Source organism: Pezoporus occidentalis, unplaced genomic scaffold, assembly GCF_034315485.1.
Source record: "Pezoporus occidentalis ecotype Australia unplaced genomic scaffold, CSIRO_AGI_Poc_V1 ctg2, whole genome shotgun sequence".
Taxonomy (NCBI): domain Eukaryota; kingdom Metazoa; phylum Chordata; class Aves; order Psittaciformes; family Psittacidae; genus Pezoporus; species Pezoporus occidentalis.
The window spans coordinates 7001343-7020858 of record NW_026913855.1 but is presented as its reverse complement, the minus strand read 5'-3'; the positions used below and the strand labels follow the sequence as shown (position 1 = coordinate 7020858).

The 19516-nt window shown below is 41.9% G+C and overlaps 1 protein-coding gene across 3 annotated transcripts in view; it reads right to left on the bottom strand.

Moving 5' to 3' along the window:
• Window positions 1–14012, bottom strand: part of LOC134163128 (cadherin-6) — a 107054-nt gene extending 93042 nt beyond the window's left edge. For 2 of the 3 annotated variants that reach the window (XM_062617691.1, XM_062617690.1), the window contains exon 1: window positions 13781–14012. The gene's annotated coding sequence lies outside the window, so the exon portion shown is untranslated. The remainder of the gene's footprint in view (window positions 1–13780) is intronic. The other variant, XM_062617692.1, reaches the window with a different exon arrangement.
• Between the last annotated feature and the right edge of the window lie 5504 nt (window positions 14013–19516).

Sequence of the window (19516 nt, the reverse complement as noted above, 5' to 3'; positions counted from 1 at the left end):
TAACAGGAGAATGAGGAGATAGTGGGGGGAGCTGACTGCTTTCAGTTCCTGGGCCTATCCACTATTGATAATTTATTCATGCATTTTCTTCTGCTTGCTTGGTCCAGTTTTTCAGGTCGTGTTTATCATTGGAGGTCCCTGGAAGTCAATGGAATAATATTCATTTGTCCTCTTTGACTGGAATGTGACTGGATAAAATTTCAGTCGAAACCCAAGAATAAAATAGAAACCTCGAGTGTTGTTAATTCGGAATCTAAGAGCCTTATTTCTTGCAGGTAGTGCTCAGCCCCTGATTCAGCACAATCTTTTGAACATTTGCTTAAATCCTACTGACAATAATGACCCACAAGCATATGCCAAACACAACTGCCACAAGAAAATATTCTGACTGCAATTCTCTGAGTCCCTCTAACAGCAGATCCTTGAAATATGAATGCAGCCCTACAACTAAAATTCACTTTATCACACCCAGAAAAGCCAGGAAAATGAGAAATTTTCCTTTGAATGTGTTAATGCTCTTTTTTGCTTTGAAGAACCAGCACTTTTCAGATTATGGCTCTAGTACTTTAAACCATAAAGCCCTCGAGTCCAAGACAAAAACTAAGCTATTGATTAAAAGAAAAGTCATGGAGACGTTGAGAGTTCAAATAAAGCAATGAAGATGCTTAAATATCAGCATTTCTTTTGAGCCTTTTAGTGTCTTAGTGACTAGAGAAGCTCAAGACAAAAATAATGTCTCTCTTGCCGTAAGCCAGTGGAGCTCATAGACCCTGGCCAACAATCTTTTCCCTCAGCTCCACAGGCTATGACCACCACATCCACATCCAACCCCTGGTGAAATGAGTTAAATCCACTGAAGGGCATCAGAAATTGAAATACAGAGGGGAAAAGAAAAAAAGAAAATATGGCATACAATTTTCTGAAACAGCTGAACTTTCAGAAGACAAAGTCAAGGGGAAGCATTAGGTCAATTTGAAAATAGGTAACAGAGCACACTATTGTTATTACATTCTATTTCAATAATAATAATAATAATAATAATAAAGCTGTGGCAAAAAGTGGAATAAATTCCAACCTGTTCCACCAAGCTTCAAGTTTTTTGGTCTGATTTCATTCTCAGGAGACTGAGCTAAGTTTGGCCAACAGGTTTACTGGTAGCTGCTTCCCACCCTCTTCCCACCTGGTAGCATGCTCCTTCCTGGGCTGCCCCTGTTACTGCAAAAAGCAACAGTTCTTGCTCCCTTGCTTCCCAGAACATGACACGCTTGTGAGGTGGGCTGATGCCAACCTCATGAAGTTTAACCATGAAAAGTGCAAGGTCCTACACCTGGGTCGGAACAATTCCAGGCACAGCTACAGGTTGGGCAGAGAAGAAATTCAGAGCAGCCCTGCGGAGAAGGACTTGGGGGTATTGGTTCATGAGAAAATAAACATGAGCAGGCAGTGTGTGCTCATAGCCCAGAAAGCCAACGGTATCCTGTGCTGCATCAAAAGGAGCATGACCAGCAGGTTGAAGGAGGTGATCCTGCCCCTCTACTCTGCTCTCATGAGACCTCACCTGGAGTATTGTGTGCAGTTCTGGTGTCCTCAACATAAAAAGGACATGGAACTGTTGGAACAAGTCCAGAGGTGGGTCACGAGGATGATCAGGGGACTGGAGCACCTCCTGTATGAAGACAGGCTGAGAAAGTTGGGGCTGTTCAGCCTGGAGAAGAGAAGGCTGCGTGGAGACCTCATAGCAGCCTTCCAGTATCTGAAGGGGCCTATAGGGATGCTGGGGAGGGACTCCTCATTAGGGACTGTAGTGACAGGACAAGGGGTAATGGGTTAAAACTTAAACAGGAGAAGTTTAGATTGGATATAAGGAGGAAATTCTTTCCTGTTAGGGTGGTGAGGCACTGGAATGGGTTGCCAAGGGAGGCTGTGAATGCTCCATCCCTGGCAGTGTTCAAGACCAGGTTGGACAGAGCCTTGGGTGATACGGTTTAGTGTGAGGTGTCCCTGCCCATGGCAGGGGGGTTGGAACTAGGTGATCTTAAGGTCCTTTCCAACCCTAACTATTCTATGATTCTAACATAGAAGCAGAACCACCCCCTGCCTCCTCTCGTAGGAGAGGCTGCCCAGCAGTAACCTAATAAGCAGGGCTGGGAGGCATTTAGGAAAACATTGCCGAGATAGAGATGGGACTAATCACACAAAGTAAATGTCAGAAAGGAAAATTCCTTTCTAGGAAGGTACATCAGGCAAACCTTAGTTTTGTACATCTGGATTTCATTCTCTAAAGTAATGTTAGCTAGACAACATTCAGCTCCTGGTCATGCAGACCTCAGCCTGGCTCTGCCAAGTGCTGATCACCCTCCATCCCAAGGGACTTTGGGGACAGAGAAAAGCAACTGAGCCCAGCAAGAGACAAAAGCCGTCATTTTGCAGGATCAAGGCTATAACATAACACAAGAGGCCTGTTTTCCCTCTGACACGTGTGAGGGGATGGGTTACTAAAAGATCAGTACAACAAACTGGTGCCTTCAATGTTCACATATGCAGTATTTTGGAGTCAGCAATACTAATAATAAAAACAGTAAATAATGAAAATATAAACCTGAGCATGGTTTCTCTTAGATGCAAATTAAGATTTAAATATAAAAATTATAGGCTTCTGCTAATCCTTCTTAGGAAGTCATAAATTGTTAATCAGACCTTAGGCAGTGTTGTTTAATACCAACTTTAATAAAATAGCTGCCTGAAGCAGAAAGACAGTTGGGATCCTGACTCTAAAACTTTCGTAGTCTTATCCACATTTTTGTAGCCTGAGGCTTTTACACTACTATTGATACCAGCTCCTTTGAAATATGCTCATTTTTTAGGCTGCTAAATTATTAAATACCTTATTAGTAGAAATATTAGATGGAAGAAAAGTCATCTCTGTATGATGGAAAATGGATTGGAAGAGGAAGGGAAAGTTGAGGGAATATTTACATACAAGATACAGCTCTGTTGTTGATATGCAGAGGTAATCTATAATCCATAATTCATTTAAGAAATGAACCCATCAAATTACATCACAATGCAGGACAAATTGCTACTGTTGAGCTATCCTACAATAAATTGCATAGAAACATTCCTTTTTTTCCATTACATAGAAAAAAAAACTTGTTTGAGGCTAAAAAAGCAATGTCGCTACAAGGTTATTTTCCCTGTTGTTCCACAGGATTTGTCTATCACACAAAATGTCTTACATTTTCATCATATGCTTTGATGGGGGTATCAAAATTTCCCTTGTACAGGATAACCACAAAGTCTGCAAAACTAAAACTGCTTTGAAAAATTGCAAGAAAAGTGGAAAGGGAGAAGAAGAAGAAATGTTTCTTCCCTATTATTCCTTAATAATATTTGTCAGTCAGGTAAGCAGATCTTTACACTGAAAGAGTAAGAATTCATTTCCTCAAGTGCAATACATTTTCACTGTCTGTCCATAGCAGCTTGTTAGCATGCTAATTGTTTAGTTTAAAATGCAACACAGAGCACAGTTACTACTTTGAAGTGCTTATGATGTCATGGATATTAGCGTATTTTTCTTAATTACACAACAGAACAATCTTTCCCCACTTCAAACTACAATTTCTGTTGCTCTGATTGGTTTCTGTAACTACCCAGAATAATCATTTTGCCACACAGAAGCAGATAAGAAAAAAAAGGTAAACAATTTAAAAACCCATTTTAATTTAATAACAAATTGGGAGCTGTAGTTTGTGTTAAATTAGCACTACGAGCCTCATATCAATTCAAGGCAAGGTTCCTTGTTTGTTACTGCTTAATTAATCAGTCCTGTTTCCATCTAACTGAAAAGTTTTCTCTCTCTGCCCTATCATCTCTAATATCTCATTTCAGGCAGCACATCAAGTTAATCTTGCTTACTTTAGCAACTTATTTCTAATGGCTCAGCTCAGTTATTTACAATAACTCATCCTGTCCCAGCTTGCAGCTGAATCCTGCTTGGTCTCATTGCTCTGCTGCGCAGTCAATGGTAAATCAGCAAGCGCAGAACGAGCACATGCAGCCCGGGACACTTCATGTGAAGAGAAAAACCAAATTCCAACAACAGACTGACGTCTGTTGAGCTTCTGGCTTGCTGGCATCTTTTGTCTTCCCAGAGGCAACATGGTGCTTAGGGACATGGTGGTGGACTTGGCAGTCTTAGTTAACAATTGAACTTTATGCTCTTAAACATCTCTTCCAACCTAAACAACTCTGTCATTCTATAACATGCACAGAGATGTGCAAAGGATCATTGTCTTATAGGACAACAGATGAGCATGAAACAGTTCAAGGGAAGAAGAGAACTGTATAAGGGAAGGAGAACATAGAAAGTTGGGTGGTGCCTGAAAACTTGTCCTCATTACTCCTTCTACAGCACATCCCATAAATAAAGTTGGGATAACCACGAGTCCTGCATTGTCATCAGTAGTGTATATGAAAAAATATCAAACCTTCCACCATGTCATCTTTGAAGGAAGTGAAGAAAGGACCTTGAGGCACCAGCTAGCCGAGTACCTCCTCCTTGTACTTACCCCACCATTCCCAGAGCTGCAACCCACTGCTGCTGCCATAATCCAGTACCTTCTATCACCATGGTACCCAAACACATTTAATCTGGGATTTAACAAAAGACCTCTGGTCTCTGATGTTTCAGATTGCATCAACCTGGCCCCAGTCAAACACTTACTGATGCTGTGGTTGCTGGTAACCATCTAGCCTATGTGGTTGCCGCTGCCAAGTTCAGCCTCCAGAAAGAAGTAGGTTTTCTAGCTGCCTCCCGGGTCTGGAATGTCTGCCCACATCAGGATGCCTGTCGCTAATCCCCCTGCACCCTCCTAGCAGCAGCACTGCTCCAGCAGCTCTGTCCTCTGGTGACTCCACAGCCTTTGAGATGTAACAGATACAAGCTCAGGTCAGGGCTCGAAACTAAATCTGCACCTGAGATGCCTGCATCATATGAAGGCTAGTTTTAATATCAGCTTGACCAAACATAAATACCTGTTTTTTTTCCTGAGTAACCTGAGCATTTGCTTTTGCTCATCCACGATTCGGGGTATTGTTGCAACAGGAAGCAAGGATGTGCTGTGAGTTTTAGCCTCCTAGATTTGCAGCAATCGGCTTCTGACCTCGCATTTACCAGCCTGGTTGTAATTACAACCTGTTGCTAAGGAAAACTCTGTCATACCTTAAAGTAACTGTGATATCAAGTAGCTTTGAGATATCTGACAAAAGAATTACAGTAGATTGATGAAAAGTTGCTTCAGAAACCCTGCAAAAGACACCCTAACATGTTACATTATGATAATACATTTCATTTAATAACAATATAAATTCTGTGCTGAGAAAAGAGGGAGCTGGGTTTTGTGCTGCTTTGTGTTTTTGTGGTTTTGTTGGGTTTCAATCTGTTGGGTTTTTGGGGTGTTTTTTTTTGGTTTGGTTTGGGCTTTTTTTTTTTTTTTCCAAGAGGAACAGAAATCGTTTCTACAAATCAGAGCACACACTTCTGTTTCTGGTGGGAAACACTGCTCTGAAGAGCACCGAATTTCAAAGCTGCTTGAGATTAGATTGTCTGCAGAATTGTGCTGATGGTTGTAAACATTAATAAATAAGATACACTAGGCCATCTTTTTTTCTCAGATGTTTATGTACTTCTCACTTTTAAGTACATATGACCTGAAGATACAGGCACCAGAAGGAAGAATCTGAGATAAGAATTGGCTTTTAAGATGTAATGCACGGTGACACTTGCACAAAGGAAAGATCCTCCTGTTACGTTCCAGCAGACCCAGCCAGCCAGCAAGTGACAATCTCGGTCCAGTCCTATACATCCCTGCTGCAACTGCCCCCAGCTGCTGATGGGAGCAGAAGGACAGCAGAGAATCCCTCTCAACACTGCAGAAACAAGCCAGGGCTATGTTGCTGAAGGGGCTTCAGTGGGAAATTATGATCATTCCTTACATGGTTTTTTTTTTCCATCCCCACAATTCCTTACACAGATTTGTTTAGTTGTGGGGTTTATTTTGTTTTGCTTTTTTCCCATCCCCACTTTTCCTACTCTACTATTTAGTGAGACTATACACATTTTTGGAGGACACAATTTGGTCATCATGGAAATAATTGCTAAGTTACATACACTTCCTTACAAGTTCCTGACATCTTGATATAGGAAGGCACTTAAGTATTCAACCAGTCTTGTGGACTTGAGTGCAGTTTATTGGTACGTTTAAATGCAAACTGCTCTGGGACCAGGTATGATATAGCAGAGAGAGAGAAGAACTGCTTTGTTTATAGCGGAAACAACTCGGTAATTATCAGGAGTGAGAAGTGAAAAACCTTAGCAGGGCATTCATATTATTTACACTTAAATGGAGTTTAGATGAAATACAGAGTTTTATAAAACTGGTTGGCACAGCATGAATTGCTTAAAGGGATATGGCTGGTGGACTTTAAACTTGCTTCTGCATCTTTTTCCCTTTCAGAAGTGACAGCTAAATTGAGCACCAATTTCACAAAAAGAATTTGCTCCCTGAAAGGGATTCTAACTCTATATATTCCTGCTCTGTGATCTGCCAGAGCACTCTTTGCACTGTGAAAATGAGGAAATAGGCTCTCTTGAATTCTTGTAGTGGTCGATCAGTTTGCGAGGCCAGCTCCATAAGGAGAGGGGCATACTAAGTGGCACTCACCTCAGAACCTGCTACTGTTTGGATCTAACCCTGCCATATGATTTATAAATTTTGTTTTGTCTTTTTTGTGATTATTTTTCTACCTCTCCTCTATTTATTTATACCCATGACAAGGGTATTGGTGTACCCCAGGTCCTTATTCAAGTAACTTCCTTTTGATTCACATTCATATCTATGCACTAGGAATACTACCCCTTAGAAGTTTACAAAGCAGGGGTGCTTGAAATGAATTCATACAGCCATGGACATGAACAATGAGAGTGTGGTTTGACCTCTGCTGCCCCAAAGCATAGGCAGCAGCATGCAGAAAAGGCAGCCTTTAATGAGATTGGTTTTATCCCCTTCTCTCCCACAGGCATAAGTAGGTGGGAATGGGTAAGGCAGGAAATGGTGAAGAAATAACTGTGGCCAGTGCAACTGGGCCAATGCAGAGAGGAAGGTCATCGCCACCTTGCTTGGGAACAGCTCAGATTACTTTCTCCTGGGAATAAGATTTTCACTCTTGTCCCAGACGGCTCTCAGCTACCCAGCCTCCTACTTCCCCTCCACACAGAACAAGGCTGAGCAAACAAGAAAAAAACCATCCAGAAAATCCTTTGGGGAGAAAGTGCCAAAGTAGCTGCAAGGAGTCCTTGAGAAAAATAATTGGCTTTCTTTTGGATGAAAAAAGAGGCCCAAATCTGATTTTTTTCCCCCCTTCCATTCTTTGATCAGCTCCAACAACTCAAGTGAGCAGCAGAGAGTCAGGAGGATTGACTGCAAGCTGTACTTGCTGTAAGATCCTGGTTTAGCATCCCTGCTGTGCTATGGCCTCCTCTGTGACCTTGGGCAAGTTGCTCACCTCTGTTGTGATTCTCTTCCCTCTGCTGTAAAACAAGGCCAGTTACACAGGACAGTCTCGCAGGGGGGCCCTGTGATGAAGATGTAATTTCTAGACATACTTGAGCAGTTTTTAGTGAAGGCCCTATGTTGATCAACTACACTTTGTCCCTTACTTGAAGCAAGACTCCTAAACATCCATAGAGCATTCCACAATGATAGTGTTATTTTTTCTAGAAGGATACTTACTATAAGCTATTTCGTTTGCTTTATGTCTAGGAAGATGGTATTGTCAAATAATGATTGCCAGGCTAATGACCCCCTAAAGTTACAAACCACCAGGCATTCAAAGAGAATCAATTCAGCAAGGAAACAGATTTCACCTCAATGCTTAGGGCAAAACTAAAAACAACTGTGCTTTTAATTATTTTTGTTAATTGACTGGAACTGGGAGGGATGAGAGGGAGGACACAGAGATGGCTTTTTAAGTGACAGGGTTTTCTCTCAGGTGAGAATGTCAGTACAGAAGTTGGCTTCCATGCTGCATGGTGTCAGCACCCCAGTTGGGACCCCCAGGCACAACTGGCTCTCCTACTCCCCCACCACCTGACAGCCAAGACAGGTCTGAATACCCATGACCTTCAAGAATGCAACACGGAGTTATCAAAAGCAAGTGCTTTCTTTGAGTTTGATCTTACCCTTCACACCAAAGCAGAGCTACATGCTAATGATTGTGTTGATTAAGCAGCCTTTGTGCTTATAAAAGCTATTAACTGACAACTGAAATGCAGCAGTTTGGGAGTAGGCGGCTCTGCCTTATACCCACGCAAGCACGCATCTGCAATACCTGGGGAAACTCGATTAGTGTTTAATTTCTGTGCTAATTCTCAATTCCTGCTGACCCTTCCCCTAAGTCCTCCCGCTCTGGCTCTGAGATTGGATGCAGAAGTGGGAATGCTGGAAAGATACACTAGTTATTATCTCACAGGCAGCTGTAAACATTACAGCAAGATAATGGAATTAGTTCAGCTAAGAGGAATTAAGGTATCCAGATAGTACTGGGCTGATCTCATTCATAAAGTGCTCTCTTCTGTGCATTGCGGTGTGTCACTAGGGAAGAGCTGAGGGGTTACAATGGGTATTTATGTTGCAGATCAAATTTAATAGTCACATTCTGGCCAGAACTAAGCACTTTCTTACTATATATAAGTACATATGTATAGCCTGACAAGACAGGCTAATTAATCCATAAAATATTTGCCCACAACACCAGAATAAAGCCATTATAGAACAGGTTACTTAAAACATAGCAAGTTTGGCACTGTTCCTGAATGCAACCAGATGGAAATGTACACGCTTTTCTGTCTGTGTACTTGGCAAAGAGGAGAATACGGAGATGGTGTCTTGTGGCTGGGTGTGAGGAAAGATAATGCAGTATCAGTGTAATCTTGGATGTTTCAGCACAGTGCTACCAAGTGCGCTGGCACTGTCACAGTTAAGCACTTTTCCACTTAAAGCTTCTTTTTGGAGGTCCAACATCAGAACTCATGAAGGACACCATGCCAGATGTGCCTTTTCCCTCCTGGCAGGGCTCCCAGGCTTCCCTCACCAGAAAGACGAAGTTTCCCTTCCCCATCTGTATTGTTCCTCCCTGCTCCTAAGGGGATTGCAGCGGCAGGAAAAACTGTCTTTTCTGGCTTGTTTTGAAAAAGTAAAATACTTGAGGAGTGGGCAGCTCCATGAGACTGGATGTACCAACCGGTAACATTAATTCACACCACTCAAAACAGTCCTAAATTACAGTTATCCTAGTTTTTTTTCTGGGAATGTTTGTGTTAACAAACAAAAGCATAATAGAAATATTCACAGTATTTGTTTGGTCCTTCCAGTGCCAAGTGCACAATTGACAAAATAAAGTGGAAGAAAATGCTGGCCACCAGCAACACTTGGAGTAGGTACAGGAGGTGGTCATGGGTGCAAGGCCAGGTAACACTGCCTGAAATAGAGAGGGGAAGCCACTAAATGGGTGATCAGGATGAGGACACACAGCAGTGCCCTGGAAAAGCTTAGGAACCCAAGGCTGGATGGACTCCCAACAGATATCGGCCAGTCACTGGGGAAGGATGAGAAAGGAGCTTTTAGGCTGATATTTAGGGCAAGAAAAACTCAAATGGAAGTGAAGTAATCAAACTCAAACTTTAAAAATGCTTTTATCCAGCACTTTCTCCACCTCGTTCCACTGCAGCATCACTCACAGTGCAAACCAGAAAGGATGACTTTTTCTGCTGATGTTTTGCATTAACTATGCATTCTTTGAAGGTGTTTTTAAAACTCAGACAGGGACTAATAATCTACCCTGTACCTTTTGTTAAGCAATAAAGACAGATAATCTCTACGTTTAATCACACTGAACATTCCATCTACAACTTTGCTGTCCCCATCTCAAATGAAAGAAGGCGGGATGTCATAACACCTTTCTCCTCACCGAGTTAGTTTCTCCAGACCTCTTGAAAGGGCTGCCATGACTAAGCAAGCAGCATGAGCAAACCAGCTGCTACTGGTTTTTTATCTCAACCAGAACACATTTAAACTTGAGAATATTGTTTATACTGCAAGTTGAATCATGCATAGAGTCAGCAGAAGAGACTGGGTTTGGCATAACAAAGGGACTGTTAACTTCACATGCAGAATGAGGGACTCACTTTAAAGGTTCATATTGAAAAGGTCCTGAATTTGGCCCCACATGGCAGTCATGATAATCACAACTAAGTCTATCAGACCTTGTTTCTGAGAGTTATGAAGCCAAGTAATAATTCAGATAAAAAGAAAAAAAAAAGAAGCAAACCCTAAATGATGCAAAGCCTTTTAAGAAATCAGAACAGTTACTGTGGCTAACTGGTCTTTGAGAGGTTAATGAAGAAGCCTCCCTACCACCTAGCTTCCAAGGAACAGTCCTTCCATGGCATTTCCAGCACGCTTATGGTAATCAAAAGGTACTGAAAACCAATTCTACTTTATTCTGGTATAATTGCAGCAGAGCCACTAGAGGAATTGCAACCATTATGCAAGATGAGGCACCATCACAGTGGGAACTGCTGTTTCCAATGGTTTCTACCCACTTGTTTTTATAGATTCCAGCTACCTTTCATTTTAGTAATTAGCCACCATTTCCAAGGAGATCCATAAGCAATTTCCTGACCGTCTTGAGCCATAATGCTACAAGATTGCACTGGAAAGGGAACATAGTTTGAAAGAAGTCAACAAAATGCAGACAGCACGCTAAAAAGTTCAGGTAAGCAGGAAACGGAGCCCGCCATTTCATTCAACAACAGATAAATGTTGATGCCCCCTAGATCTGCTTGACCATTACACAGGACACAGACATCCGCTGGAAAAAACAATAGCAATTCCTTCCAAGCCATGAAATACTGCAGGAGTTTATTAATGAGCAGCAGATTGGTGTGCTGAAATCTTCAGTCAAAGCAAAAATGATGTAAAAGACCTTAGGGAATAGTGGATGGGAGGGAGGATCCTTCCCCAAGGAACCCAGTGTAGCCTTTGAGTAGAGGACTGCTTGCAGAGAGAAGGTGCTCTGGCAGGGTATCAGCTGGTGAGAGCACAGGCACACTCGTAACTTTTATCAAGTTTGCATTAGTTTCAAGATCTTCAGCAGAAAGGAAGAGAAAAAAAAAAAAACAAACACAACCCCAGAACATTTTTTAACGTGTGTGTTTTGCTTTCAAGGAAGTCTCTCAGCTAAATATTATTGAAACAGCAGATGGCAAAATGCAAACTTTATGAAAGGGAAGGCTGGCTTGAACGGCAGGTTCCCGTTTGCATGTGCAAGGGAGGGAGGGAAGGAAGATGCCGAAATTAAGATGCATATTTCTAGTTGAACAACTTGGTTAGAAAATAATGACCATGTCTGTAAATGTAATTTTTGGAGTACTGGCACGGAGATGTGCAAGAACTTGAACTGGTGTGAAAACTAAAACACCTAGAGGGACTAATAAGTCCCTATGGGGACCCCAGCTCCTTAGATGGCTGCAAAGGATAATTGCAGAGAACTACAACAGGACTGAATCAATGCCATTTTCCCTGGGAAAAAAAAAAAAAAGGTATTGCTGCCTCTGATTACACTATTCTGAACAGCCTGGCTGCTTTCCCTCTCCCTCACCCATCTCAAAAGTCAACTACAAGCCACTAGAAGTATGTCCAGAAAGATTATGGTTCAGCTGAAAGCCAGAAGCATGTGAGATTATATATTTACTGGTGCTGTGTCAGATAAAATCTGAGAGAAGAGGAAAAAAGGGATTCAGCCTTGCAGTCTCTATTAGCATGTCTGGGCTGTTTAAAGGAGCTATCCAATTGTGTCATTGCTGACAGGCCTTTAAAACTGTATATATCCATGATAAAGGAATCTACTTAGTCTTGATCACAAGCCTCCAAGCCCTACCCGACTCTCTTGTGACATGCAAACTTACTGCCTTTAAACAGGAATTTGAAAAAAAAAATTAATAGGGATGTACCATTACCCATAGCATTATATTGCCCAAGAACAGATGTTAAACAATTTTATGGAATGCTTTAAGTAATATGCAAGCACTTCTGTGCAGAACTAACTCCATAATAGAGATCTAAGTCCAGCAAATACATGAGATAAGTCTTTATCTTGATTTGGAGAGTTATGTCTGTTTTGATTGAAAACATAGAGGTCTGTATGTTCAAGCAGTTTTATTCCCTTGGAATTATATTATTTCCAGGGTGCTATTATCATAAGGTCTTATGATCAAAGGGAATGGAAATAACCTTGCTCGACTGTAGTGTTCCCCTTGTGCATATGTTCATGAATATAGCTCATGAAGTACACATGTAGGATGCATGTACCATCCTCACAGATTCCTGAATAGACAAGAAGCAACAGTACTCTCTATTCCAGCTGTGCTAGAAGAACAGTAAATTTGGAGAAAGGACCAACCTTACACTCTGTAAGTAATTTTTGCTAGACAATCTCCCATGCAGTGCTGATAGAACTTTAAAATCCATCACCGTGCACAAGTACAAGGGAAAAGGTGTCTTATCATCTCAATGGGTGCAGAAGTAGCAGCTCTGCCATCGTGCTTCGGAGTAATTTCAGTCATTAAACTTCTTGATCCTTGAATGTCATCAGGAGTTACTTAGGTGACCATTCACTTGCACTTAGGAAGCACTGCATTTAACTCTCTGTAAAATATGGATTTTATTGCAGCAGTGACAAGACTTCTTTCCACAGTCACTGACCTCCACTGCTATTGTTTATCTCTCAAGTGAATCTTTTGCATAAGAATATATGTATATAGTATACACACTGTGTATTGGTTTCCCTATGTGTGCATGTAGGTGTTGTACACATGTGAATACATAAATCGTTCAATCTATCTGACATACAATGTTATCAGCTCCTTAGAAACATTCACAACATAACCAAATTCAGCACTTTCTTTCTGCAATTATCTAACTTCTCTCCTGTAAAATGCTTGTACGCCTACCCCCTATCTTTCACCACCTCCATCACTCCCCAACCCGTTCTTTTATCAAATCAAAGATTTCACATTTGTCAGATCCTGTAACGTCCCCAGATCTATTCCCTCTGCCCCCTTCTTTCCTCTGCGGGAGCGCCTAATTTCAATTGTGCTCTACATTCAGCTCTGCACTCTGCCTCGGATTTTGCTCATGATCCGGAGGGTTTTGCCTTGTATCCATTTCACAGCAAGTAGGCAGTGCCAAGAAACCGAGACAGATTTAACTATTATTATTTTTTAGTTATCCATCAAGCTTCTCCTGTTGTTAGTATTAATATTAGCATTAGCATTAGTATTGGTATTCCCTTCCAAACGCACACGACCCTCCTCCTGCTCCCATCACCTCCCCTTGACCGAAGCGTCTTGCCGGCGATAACAGTTCCCAGGAAAACGCCACATCCCTCCGCCTGACTTTAAATGACAGCGAGCGCAGTCGCCGCACACCCCTGAGCCGCCGGGCACTGCGAGGAGCCCCGGGGGGGAACACCCCGGAGCGGCAGTGGGGTGCAGAGCCCTCCACAAGACAGCTGCCAACTTTCCCATCCTCCCCCCGTTAATTAGCATTCCCAATGAGCACGGCAAAAAGAATTAAAAAGAAAAAAAAAAGGAAGAGGGAGGGGGCAGGTATCCGACAGCTGAAAGTTGCTCCTGAAGAAGTGCAAAGCCGCATCTCCTTACCGGCAAGCACGGACGGCGGGGCCGAGCCTCGCCCGGGTCGGCAGCGCGGCGGCGGCGGTGGCTCCCTGGCCCCTTCTCCTCGGTGCTCGCTCAGGCTCCCCGCCTCTCACTGGGGCTCCTTCTCGGCCAGCAGCACTTTTTAACTCCAGCATGCAGGCAGCCCGAGCAGAGGGGGCTCTCTATCTGATTGGTTTCCATTCAGTGCTCCTGATTAATAAAAAAAAAAAAAAAAAAAAAAAAAAAAGGGGGGGGGGGGGGGGGGGGAAAGGAGAGGAGGAAAAAAAAAAAAAAAAAACCAAACTCCTCCTTCTCTGCCTGCCTCCCTGGCAGGCGCGCACACACTCTCATACACACACTCTCATACACACACTCACACGCAATCCCGGCGCCGGCGCTGCGGATGCCGGAGCGTGGAAGCTGCCGCACTGGGGACGGGGAGGCGCGGAGCGAGCGCGGGCGCGGACCCGGCTACTCCGTGCACACAGGAATTTGCAAGTGAATGAGGTGGGAGGGCAGAGGGGGAGGGCTGTGCTAGGGAGCCCCCCTTCCCCCCGAGAGCCGCTTCGTGCTGGAGGTGGAGAGCAGCCAGCTTCCTCCTAATCGTTGGGTAGTGACAGTAAGAGCAGAACAAAATCGGGGGCGGAAGGGGGGGGGGGTTGGGGGGGGGGGTTAAAGAAGAGGGAGAGGCATGCTTCTCTGTTGTAAACTGTGTGTTTGTGCTGTGCAGCTTCTCATCCTCGGAGCCGGTTCTAAGTCCCCTTGACACCAAAAATGCCCGGCTAGTCTTTTCCCACACTTCCCAGGAACTTCCTGGACTTGATGAATCAAGAATTTCAGTGAATTATTAATGGAGATGACACTTTGTGAAGGTGATCACATGTAGCTGTTCCTATGTGAATGGAAAGCGGTGGAGGAGGATTTTCCAGGTGCTTGCCTTTGCCTGGGCCCTGTGCTCCCAGAGGGCTCCTCACTCACGAGGTTATGACTAATCTTAATGCAGAACAAACTGAAATCTCTGCTTTTGCTGTGGGACTCCCGGAGCCCCTCTACACACATGCATGTTGTACAGCCTACCCCCCCCCCCCATCTCAAAGTTTAACCTGAAATAAAGCATTAGGTGTTTTAATCTAAATATTAAATGACAAGATGGAAATTGACAGTTTATTATTTACCTGACAAGTCCGCTCCAATTCAGCTGCACAGTGTCCCCTTAAGAATCATGGAAAATGTTGCAAGAAGCTTTTTGCCATTTAAATCTCACATCTCCAATCTTAAGTTTGACCTTTAGATGTATTTTTTCCCCCTGCTAGTCAATCTTACGTCTTTTTTCTTTTCTTTTCTTTTTTTTTTTTCTTTTTTTTCCCCCTCTTCTCCTTTTCCTTCCTTCCTCCCTTCCTCCTACCCATCTCTCACAATTTCTTCTTGCTGTATATCTTAAGGATGGGTCTGTGCTGGCTCTAAGCCACCTTTGTGTCCTGCTGTTTCAGGACCATTTCAAAGCTTTTAGTTTAATTTAAATACTCCGAGCAGCAGCAGTTCAGGTAACAGTTTTGCTGCTTGTGCTGTAATTTCTGCAGTGCTGCAGTACCGTCTCCACAGCATAGCTCTTATCCCTGAAACTAGTACTGGGGTCCTTTTTCCTACAGTCACTGTGTTCAGGAGTTCTTCAGCACTACAGTGAGCTTGTGAGGACTCAGTATGATACCTACAAAAGCCAAAGAGGTATGAAGAGGCTGGATTCTGATTTCCAAGTGTTTGTGAACTCTGCTTAAGCAAATCATCCAGAAAAGCCACTTAGGTGCTACTGCCATTTTAATCTTTCGCACAGCTGGATTTTTGCAGCCTGCAGATTGTTCTGGTTGCTCTCCTTTGATCTCTAGATATCTTTTTTTTTTCCATTTTTTTAATACCCCTGACAATGACAGGTCAGGAGCTCAGTGAGTATTTGCAGAGTATTCCCATAGGAGCCTTCTGGACACAGTCTATCTCTCCTTTATGACAGACCACATTTGCAGGCTTTCTTTCTTCCTGCCATATTGCATTGTCAACGTCTGACTCACTGCCCACTGTGACCCTGAGGTCTCCTTGGGCATTATTCATTCCTGGATGTGTCACATTCTGCTTAGCTTTAATAAAGCTTCTTTTTTTATTATCATTATTATTATTTCCTCCAACAAGACAGGGTTATTTTTGTCCAAGATGGGTCTTCAGTATTTTTGTCAAAAAGAAAGAGCTTGTACAGGAACTGTTGTGTTCTCCAGAGCCTCTGTGTGAGATTTTTATCCTCCCATTAATTTTATGAATTTGTGGTTGACAATTATAAATCCATAGCTGTGTGAAGAAAACTTTTTTTTTTTCATTTTTGAGGAATATTGTCAAGATGGTGCTCTTTCTCCTCAACCCTCTTGTGTTGACAGCTATAATGATATTAGACTTCACAGACTAGATCGGATCATTAGCCCATGAAGTGTTCTATACCTGACACATGAGCTGAGAGAAAGGCTCAGCTAGGATTATGAAAATTAATCAAGATCAGTGTTAATTGAAATCAACTTCCATGTCATGAAGTAAAGAATTTAAGAAGATTCAAAGGAGGACCCAGTGTTTGTGCATCTAGATAAGACTGGAAAAGAGAAAAGACTTTTTTTTCAGCTCTTGGAACAGTCTAATATTTGGAAATCAGGATGAGCAGTCCATGTAAAACATACTGTTCCACACCTATCTTGTCTGTGGCTCTTCTCTGAAGCAAGTATTCCTGTCCATGGACAGACATGGAACTGAATTAGCCAGAATGAATATCCGAAGTGGCAACTTCTTCCTCTGCCATCTCTGTAGAATGTCCAAACCCTGCAGACTATGACAGAAATGTCCATGAATCTCAGCCACCAGTGCAAAAACAAAATACAGCATGAGCTAGGAGTATGTGACAGTTTTTCTCTGAGCTATTTAGGAGAAATCCCTTTTCCAAACAATGGAAGATGCCTATGTGGGATTTAAGGACTAAGAACAAAAATTCCTGAAGCTGATGAAAAACCACCCATGGTTCACTGCAATCTGCAGTGTCTGCAAAACAGTCTGAAGGTCTCACTTTGTAACTCCTCACATGAATAAGGCACTTCAGAGTTTCTTCAGCCCTGTTTATTTTACAGAGAAGTGGAGGGACTTACTTTGAGTTTATAAAGGGGAAACCACAGTCTAAGAGAATTTATTTTCACTCTTTCCTGCATTTTTTTTCTGTTTGCTTGTTTTTTTGTTTGCTTGTTTGTTTGCTTGTTTTGGGGGAAGAGATACAGATATAGAGGAAACATTCCAAAAATGAGTATGACTAGAATCTTGATTATTGAAGTAAAAGAGAAAAAAATTTGCATTGAACCTGGTACACAATCAGATTATGCCAAAATTTGAGGTAGAATATATTACCAACTTTGTGTCACAACATTGCAGATGCTATATATGGTCACTATCCAGACCTTTAAAAATCCACAGCATAACACTTATGACCTTCAGTGACAATGAATTCCACGGGTAACCACGTACAGAACAAATGTTTTTGTTTACTTTATAGCTTTTTAATTTCACTGTCAGCTTTATATTAAGTATTAAGAAAATAATGAGCTCCTAGATAGTTTTAAACATATTTTTCATTTAATCATGCTAATAGAGGTAATTAAAAAAAAAAATAAATTTGCTTTCCCTTGCTTGAATGCTGTGTCTCCTAAATCTCTAAACCCAATCCTATAGATCTGTGTGCAGTAATCAAGGATAAGCCAGGCAACTATAATGGGCTGAGATAACATGTTGCAATTTACCATTCCTCAAGTGAGACATGCTTCTCATAGGACTGGAACTGACCCTACATGTTTTCCTACTCCTAATCTGTTGTAAATATGAAATAAATAAGTTAGCTCCAGCCACTCTTCCTTTTTTAATTCTGTCCATATTCCTGGTCTGTTCGATCCCTGGAGGAGTGATGGTCCCCAGATGGATCCCAGTGACTTCATGCAACCCTGCATTGCATATATTTTCTTCTCTGAATAGTTTTGTTCTTTATCAATGTCCTTCCTCCAATGAGGCCCCCGAAACTGGAGAAGGAGGTTATTCCAGCAAATCCAAGAGCCCTATCCTAATTTGAGTTTGTTAGATTTTTAGTCCCTTCTAAAAGCAATGAAGAAAAGCAGGTGATGGCTTGATTGCTAGCTTCATAAGCCACATGAGGAACTACTCAATTTTTGCCTATTGCATAGATATTTTAAGGTGAAAGAGATTCCCATTGCAAAGTACAAAAGAATAAAGAAGCAAAATTTGCATCAGAGCTTGCTGATTTCATGGAAACATTATGAAACCTGCCTGTTTTTTCTTAGCTTGCTGTCTGAACCGCTCAGCTGCTTCCCAAGCAGGGAACCTGGAACTGCAAATTCTTGCAGTTTTATGACGTCTTGATGTCTGTCTTTCCCCATTTCAGTGGTAAAAATCAGGAAATGAAGGTAATTAGAAAATTGTAATAAAATATTTAGCTTATCTTTGATAGATAGTGCAGATCATTAAAAAAAAAAATGTCTGTCTTCTTCTTGTGGCTGAAGGTGAGAATTTATTTTAAAAAGTGTTCCAGAAATTCAGTTTTCCAGTCAACTACTATGCTAGCTACTCCTCTGCTACTCTGTGTCCATCTCAACTGTTGTAAATAGCACCATTTTTCTTCAAGAATTAGCTATTACTTCTGAATTGAATAATCCTGGTGACCGTGGCCTTCGCCCAGTTTTTCTTCTGGATTCTAGTCCATGTCTTTTTTGCCTAGGGATGGTGAAAACAATCTCATTTTGAGCAAAACTAATACTGAAACTGGTATTTTCAAAACTGTCATACACCTCTGGATTTCTTACCTCTCCTAATCCAGTGGTATTAAAATATCACAAGAACAGCTGTTGTTCTCTTGCTTGTGGAGTCAGTAATTACAGAATTGTGTTGTGAAAGTAACAAGCTTAAAGGGTGGCAGGTAAGTTTCACAGACATCTAGCAGAGGTATGTTCAGCTGAACCAAACTTTTGCATTTCAGGGTTTACCCCTCACTCTTTGCAAACTACAAGGAAACTGCTGTTAAGACTGGCATGTACCTTCACCTCTGCACTAACAATATGCCTGATTGATCATTCCTGATAGAAGCATAAAAATGTCAGCATAACAAATAAGACGGGTAAATAGCAGCTAATACCTTGGGAGTTTCATTGCCTCAACAGGTACATGAAGTTATAATTGCTCTAATAAGCACTCCCACAAGCAGTTAGCTTGCTGTAGAAGAAGCCTGAAAGGACAAAAAACATTGTTCCATTCAAAACACCATAGAGATCAAATACATCACAGCCAATATGGTCTTTAAAACCAAAAGCCTGCATCATTAGGGTGAGGAGCCAACACACATCTGCATGCATGAGATAGCAGCAAATGGAAAATCAGATTCTATCCCTCTAGCTGAATAATCATTACACAATAAAATCAGTTCATGACCAAATTTCACTCTAAGCCATTTGGCTGCAGCCAGAATCTTGATAGCTTCGCTGTAACTGATAAGAAATGTTATCACTGATGCTGCTGTTGTAAGTTTTTAGTCATAGGCAGTAGTCAGAATCTGTAGACGCTACTTCTTTCCACATGTGATATCATTGCTCTAAAACTAGAAGTCAATACCATTTTGCCAGCTCTCAAATTTTTGGATGCTCTGGGAATATTTTACAAAGTGCC